This window comes from Eschscholzia californica, unplaced genomic scaffold (assembly GCF_041429995.1).
Source record: "Eschscholzia californica isolate CP2 unplaced genomic scaffold, dmEscCali1.0.p SCAF_4, whole genome shotgun sequence".
In the NCBI taxonomy this organism is placed as follows: domain Eukaryota; kingdom Viridiplantae; phylum Streptophyta; class Magnoliopsida; order Ranunculales; family Papaveraceae; genus Eschscholzia; species Eschscholzia californica.
The window spans coordinates 30909238-30917059 of record NW_028238461.1 but is presented as its reverse complement, the minus strand read 5'-3'; positions in this window follow the sequence as shown (position 1 = coordinate 30917059).

Here is a 7822-nt window from a genome sequence, read left to right as displayed (position 1 = left end):
TGAAGGGTAAAATGGAGGCAGCTAAAGCATGCGCGTCCTCGTTTTGAACCTGAGGACAGCAGTGGAGCTCCAATTGTCGTCCAATGACCCTCGCAAGAAGGCTGTTGATTTATCCGTTAATCTTCAGGGGGGATCCAAATCAACGTCTCTGATTAGATCTAGCAAAACCCTAGCGTCTCCCTTTATTATAAAAGGGGGAAGACTCATTTCATCAGCTAGGGTTAAACCCAAGTCCATGGCGGCGATTTCACTAAACATCGGGGAGATTGGTTCTATCAAGCATACTCTCGAAGCCAACACTTCACCATTAGTGTTTCTTACTAAAGCTTCACAAGACGCAATAGTTTCTCGCAAAGAACCATCGAAATTTATTTTAAATTGTCCTTCCGGAGGTGGACACCATCGGGATTCCTGCACAAACTGATCAATGAGTAAGTTAGAAGAGGAAGATGAGACATACCTTAGGGATTCTGTTACAGACCACCAACATCGTTGCAGATTAGGGGTTTTATCTTGGAAATGTTTATCATTTCTCACCTTCCACCAAGCCCACAACAGATAAGTAACCGTATACCAGTGTTTTTGTCTATTTTCCTTGTCTTTTAACGGATTAGAAAGAGTTCTTATCGGATTTGTTCTTACACCTTGTAGATCTGTAATACCTGCTAGTTGAACAAGATTACCAAACATTGGGCATTCACCAAATAAATGTACAACACTTTCCAAATTTCTTCAGTCACACATCTTGCATGTCTGATCTACATGAGGGATTCTGATTCCTATATTGGTAAGTGTAGGTAGACCATTGTGAATTAACTTCCAAATGAAATTCTGAATTTTTGGTTGCCTTTGATTCATTTTCCAAAATTGAGACCAAGGAAACTCATATGCTTCTTGAGATAGTACTGGATTCACTGTAATTTCTGTATAGTATGACTTAAAAGAGAATTTCCCACTCTCTATAGGACACCAAATGAGTTTATCTGAGGAATATGCATGATGAATCGGTATATTTAGTATTTCATTTGCCTCTGCTTCACTAAAATGTCCATGAATAAGAGATGAGTTCCATTCATGCGTATCCTGCATTATTAGTTGTGAAACATACACAATATTTTGAGGTAAAGTATGATTAAGAGAAGAAATATTATCGGACCTATTAGGTATCCATGGATCAAGTCGAATGTTTATAGAGGTACCAGTGGCTGCATGATAAATGATATTTTTCCTAATTGTTTCTTTTGTGAGATTAATAGCTTTCCAGAATTAGGAAGATCTAGTAGTGGTTATATAAGTCCAGAATTATTCATTTTTCAGGTATTTGGCATGAATAAGTTTAACCCATACTTCATTAGGGTTGGTAAGAAACTTCCAGGTCATTTTAGCAATAAGAGATTGATTAACCTCACTAATAGACTTGATGCTTAAGCCACCTTTGTGTTTAGGCCTGGCTATAATGTCCCAATTGATAAAGTGAATCACTGAATCTTTTTATCTTAGATGTCGTGACCCCACTAGAAACATCTCTCGATTTTATCTAGGTGGTCAACCACACCCTTGGGCAAAACTTGATAGCTACATGTATAGGTGCAAAAAGAGGATAAAATAGATTTAGTTAAAGTGGTCCTACCTGCCTGTGATATCTATTTTTGCTTCCAACCAGATAAAAAGTTTTGAAACTTTTCTATAAGGGCCAGTTATAACTTTATATTCTATTGTCTTTTTTGAGGACAAGGGTTCCTACATATTTCTCTCTATCTGTCATGAGTGGAGCATTTAGTTTTTGAAAAAACTGCATAGTGACATTGGTGGGGACTCCTCTGCTGAAATACAAGGAAGATTTAGAATAATTTACCTGTTGACCAGAGAAGCTACCATTGTGCTCCATAATTCGAATCACAGTTTCTAGATTATCAAAGTTAGCTTTTCCAAATATAATAAGATCATCAGCGAAAAGTAAATGTGTAATATTAGGAGCTGGCTGATTGATCTTATTGAAGGAGTTGAAGGAGATGTCCTTCGACCAAGGTGACAATGCGAACAATTTGTCGGATAGGACAATTGATGTGGAAGATCATCAAGTCCGATTGATTTAGGGATCGTAGAGTTGTAGCTAGAGACCAACTACGATCGTCGAATTACGAAGTAATTCGCGGCTAACTTCGATCGGATCCTACAACGGGTTACACATAAGAGTGACAAATTGATCTAGGATATGACTAGTGGGAGTGAGATATAATCATGGGAGTGTCCCATAAACATATCTCATAGGCCTAAAAAGGAATTAGGCAAAGATAGTACAAAAAGGCCAAAAACAGGGTTTTTGGGCCTAGACCGGTTCGGGTACTTCTAGGACTCGGATTGGGCTGAATTTTGGAGGGTTAGTTGCTGATATAATAAACATTATATCTGCCAATTTTCGTGGTGTTTGGGCACCTCCTCCTTAGGGAATTGAGAAAATATCAATAGTTGCTATTTTCGACTATTTCCCTAAATCTTATTCTAAAGGGTGTTTTAGGAAACCTAAAAGGAGGTGGATTCTTATTAGGGTTCTATATAAACACTCTTAGGGCAGAGAATAAGGTGTGGAATTTCTCTCTAAGCTTTCTTACTCTACCACATCAAGTAGAGAGGAGAAAGTGAGCTAATTCCCATTAACTATCAATCTAGTCAAAGAAGAAGGTGTTCTTCTTTTCCAACCACCATTGGTGTGCTAGCTATACAACAAGGTGGGAGATCAAATTGATTGCTCGTGTCCCAAGTAGAGGAGCTACACTTGAAGCTCTTGGTCTTCTTCAATCAATTCAACTAGTTCGAGGGAAAAGCGATTAAGGTAATCTACTATCTCCATTAGATTAATTACTAGTTTTGCATGTGATCCTGGGAATACTAGTGTAGACATTAGATGTCATATTTCCGCTATAAACACTAGTAGAAGGGTGTAAATCCCTACACTTATAACCTGTAAATGTACCTTGATTCTCATAATAACTAAAAAGGAGGGAGAGAGACTGTGAGAATAAAATAAAGAGATAGAGCGATAAAGGACAACCCTGTCTAAGGCCTCTAGAGGCCCTAAAATCCCCAACTGTGGTACCATTAATCTGGATATTAAATCTAGAAGTCGTAATACACGACGTAATAAGATTCAAAATGCGACCATTTAATCCTGTGGCTTTGAGACAAATTCTAGAAAGTCCCAACTCACTCAATCGTAGGCCTTCGCCATGTCCATTTTAAGCGAGAATATACCTTTCTTTGCTTTAAAACCATGCATCGAATGACGGAGTTCCTTAGTAGTAATGATATTATCCATAATTTTTCAGTTTGGAACGAATGCATTATGGGTCCACATAATACCTTCTTCTAGATACGGCCTAATCCTATTGGCAATAATTTTAGTGATGAATTTATAGACCGAATTGCAAAGGGATATCGGTCTATACTCCGAGGCCGTACTCGGATTCCTATTTTTTGGAATTAAAGCAATAGTGGTATAATTTAAATGAGGATCGATCAAACCTGTAGTAAAGGCTTCTTGGATGTATTTGATCAGATCCTGACCAATAACTTCCCAATTGTGTTGGAAAAAGAAGCAAGGTAAGCCATCGGGTCCCGGACTTTTGATCGAGCCCATTTCTACGACCACTGATTTAATTTCCTCTTCAGATGGAATCCTGGAGATATCGGCCAGTTGTTCGACCGAGAACACCTTGTATGCATTTATGACTTCGGCCGGCGGTTCAGAAACTTGAGTTGCCGTAAATAAATTCTGAAAAAATCCGATAAATTTCTTGTTATATTTCATCTAGATTCTTGGTGTTTTGTCCATTACTCAAGGTAAGTTGATGAATTTTATTTTTCTGTTTTCTAATAGACATAGCGATATGGAAAGCTTTTGTGTTCCTATCCCCATTTAGGACCCATCTAGTTCTCGATCTTTGCTCTGCTTTGGTTCTTTGAATGTTTTCCAAAAAAAAGTAGTTCTTCTTGAATTTTGCTTTCTATTTGAAGAATATCAGAAGTGGATGGCAGCGATTGTAAATCCAGAAGCATTTTTCGTAAAATACTCAATCTGTTTTTGATAACCCCAAAGGCTCTTCTACTCCATTGTTTGATAGAATTCCTGACTTGATTAACTCTTTCAAGAAAATTACCTTCTGAATTGATCCATTTTTCTTCAAATGTCTATTTATAATCTGCATGTTTTGTCCAGAAAACCTCAAACTTCGATATTGTATTAAGAGGTCGCCCCTCAACTGTAAGTTTAAGTAAGATCAGCGCATGATCACTATTATAACGGGGAAGATGAAAAACTCCGGCTTCCGGATATCGTGTTAGCCAATTTGCATCACATAGTTATCTATCAAGTCTTTCTTTAGTTAAATGATGGATAACTTTATTGTTTGTCCATGTGAATGCTGGCCCATTGAAATCCAAGTCCAGCAGATTAACATTCAGGATGAACTATTTGAAAGTAGACAAAAAAGGAATATTAGATCGACCGCCCCATTTTTCATTATTACTGCACAAAGCATTTAATTATCCGAGGCAACAATAGGGATTTGAAATACTATAAATTTTGGTTAGAAGACCGTTCCAAAAAGTTGGTCTGTCCCTAACATTCGGTGGTCCATAAATACACAAAATGTCCCACGGGTCAGTGTAAGGGACATTAACAGTAGCATGAATAAGATTTTGTGATGTATAATGAATATCCATATGTATATCATTTGACCAATGTAAAAGGAGTCCATCACTACAACATAACGAAGGAACCGAAATATATTTAGATAGATTAACTTTATTAAAACAAAACATAGGTACATAATTAGATAATTTTTTTTCAGCGAGAAAAACCACAGAAGGCTTAGTTGCTCCTAGGAACTGATTCAGTGTCTCTTTTGTCGGGGAGTTCCAAAGCCCACGACAATTCCATGCAAAGACACTCATGGATTCTGCGGCATTTGGGTTGCCAGGACCCTTCCATTACCCAAGACCAGTTGGTCTGATGAACGTCTATAGAACTTAGATGATATGTCTGCATCTGTTGTCATTTCTTCATCCATATATCCTCCCGAACTTTTTGCACTAGATTGCTGACCCTGTGAATGTATCGAATTTCCTGAAAATATGGCATTAGTATACAAACCCGTCGCTCCATAGGAAGTTCTGAGTCCTCTTTTCTTCGTTTTAGATAATCTAGACAGCAATTCACCAAAATTAGTATTAATAGAAAAATCTGGAATCACTTCATTATCCTTCGATGCTAAATCTGTCTGATTCAAATTACTAGAGATCGTGGTTAAAGATTTATCTTGGACAAAGGAGTCTAGTTCTTTAATTTTGTTTCTAGGGTTAAAAGGCACTTTGAAATCCTCAGTATAGATAGGAGTCATGGCCTTAGTGACTTTAAATCATTGTTCATCCGATATGTTCTGTTTTAATAGAACATTAAGGGCTAACATAGTTGGACAAAATTAATAGTATGTCCAGTCAGTCCACAAGAGAGGCAAAATTTAGGGAGTTTTTCAATCCTGAGAGGAATCGCCATAAGTTTGGTGTTAGAAAGTTTTAAATAAACTCTCGGAGGGGTAGGACGAGTGAGGCTTAATTCAATGCGAACCCTCACAAATAAACACTATTTGAGAGGCTCCTCTGAAGTAGTAGGAACGAAACTACCCAGCGGCGCCGCCAAACGATTAACTATAGTGCTGTTAAGGTGACTTGGCGGTAACCCGTGCATTTGAACCCAGAACCATGCCAACTCAAAAGTTTGATCTCCTGACAAAACATCAGGAGTATATTTTTTCAGGACTATCAATTCATCTTGGATTACCCAAGGGGAACTTTCAAAAGCGAGATCCAGTTCTGTTGCAGTAATGAACTTAATTAAGAAGGTATTATCCTTTATCTTAGAGACATTGAATCTGTTTGGACCGTGGATTACCCTCGAAAGTCTCATTAACGCCTGGTTAATGTCGATTTTTTTATCACTTTGAAACCAAATGACTCCATGTTTAACTATGTCCATCTCCCAAGGAGGCAGATCTTCACCATCTATCATAATAGGCGGTTGTTCTTCAGTAGTTAAGGCAGCAAATCGCTGGATGAACTGATTACTTGGTTCCGGCATCGCGAGAAGAAAAACTAAAAGGAATGAAGGGGAAAGAGATAGAAAAGGAGCAACTTCGACAAAAACAACTCCTAAAGAGTGACAAAAGTTGGAATTCCAGGCTTAAAACAACCCGAATTCGAGAAATACAAAAATTAAATCACTAGGAACTGCCAAATAACCGCTAGAAAAAGAGAAAAAACCGAATAACTGCTAAGAAATAACTAATCGCACCGCCAGAATTGGTTGAAACCAGTGAAACTAAAACTATCTCCGCCCGGGAGCAAAAAATTCTGACAGTTATTTTTGAATCTAAGTAAGTAGTTGATCATTTTATATTTTTTTTGGCTGCCAATATAGGGACAATCAAATTTTTTAGGTGGACAACCTACTTCATTTTCATTTTCATCACCATCTTCAATGGCGAGAACAACCTACTTCGGCAAACTCCACTTTTTCTGACAACAAACACTTTTCATTCTCTTCCATCTTCATCATCCCTCTTTATTTCCTTAACCACCGATCTTTTTCTTTTCTTTCAAACCTTAATAAATGAACTCTATACATAACAACTTATTATGAAATAGTTGATAATTCAGTAAGTGAACGAGAGAAACAATACCTATCTTTGTTTTTCATGTGCACCATTCCTCTTAACTTACTGCTTCATCAAATATACAAAAAATCGTTATCTATCATAAACTATATGAACTACAACCTACTGTGAATCAGTTTCCTATAATTTTAGACCTAACTCCTCTCTCTAAAACTCTCTCTTACTAAAGTAGTATGCCATATTTCAACAAAAAAAGAGTAGTGTGCCCCGGCCCGCTCTATTGGGTTTTTTGATTTCTGGTTATCATACATTATTGTCGTTGATTTGCAGTCATAAATAATGGGGAAGAACCAATCTACCGGCAACCCCAACTAGAAGAGGCAAAACCCTAATTCTCTTGAAAAAAGAAGAGAGGATATGGTATATTGGTGGTGATGAAAATAAAGAGGGGGGTGATGAAGATCGAAGAATACAGATATGGTAGTTGTTGAAGAGTTTGACAAATTAGGAGTTTGCCATTGAAAATGGAGCGTCGTCGGTGAAATCGGTGATGAAGATGAAAATGGAAAAGAAAAAAAAAACAGAAAAAAAATGAGAATTTAATTTTGTATCCTTGGATCCAGAAATAAATTTGCTTACACCTCTTCATTTGGTTGTCCACATAAAAATTTGGTTGTCCATATATTGGTAGCCTTTTTTTTAATGAGAAGATCATTTCAGATTTTATGTCCTTTGCCGAGAGAAACATTGTTTCAAAAAATCGAAAATAAATAAAGAAATCGTTTTAGGGATTAAAACTAGATCAAAGAGGCTATAGTATTGAAAATAAGTAAAAAAAAAATACAAAACATTTCATAATATTATTTAGGTCAAAAAACATACAAAGACTAAAATACTTTTTTGTCATTTTGTGAAACTAATTTTTTTTCTTTAAACTTCAAAACTATATGAGAGTAACTTTTTTTAAGATGTCGGATTTCTATAAAACCCATATATTTAGAAAGGATTTTGCATTAGTTTCTAACTAGATCCACATTCAATACATTTTTCCAAAAAAAAAAACTCAGAAAAAATGCTTTCTGACTATTTTTCTACAAACTGGGTTTGTATTTCGGGTTGTAGATCTTGAAAGGCCGTTGTTTTGAGGAAAT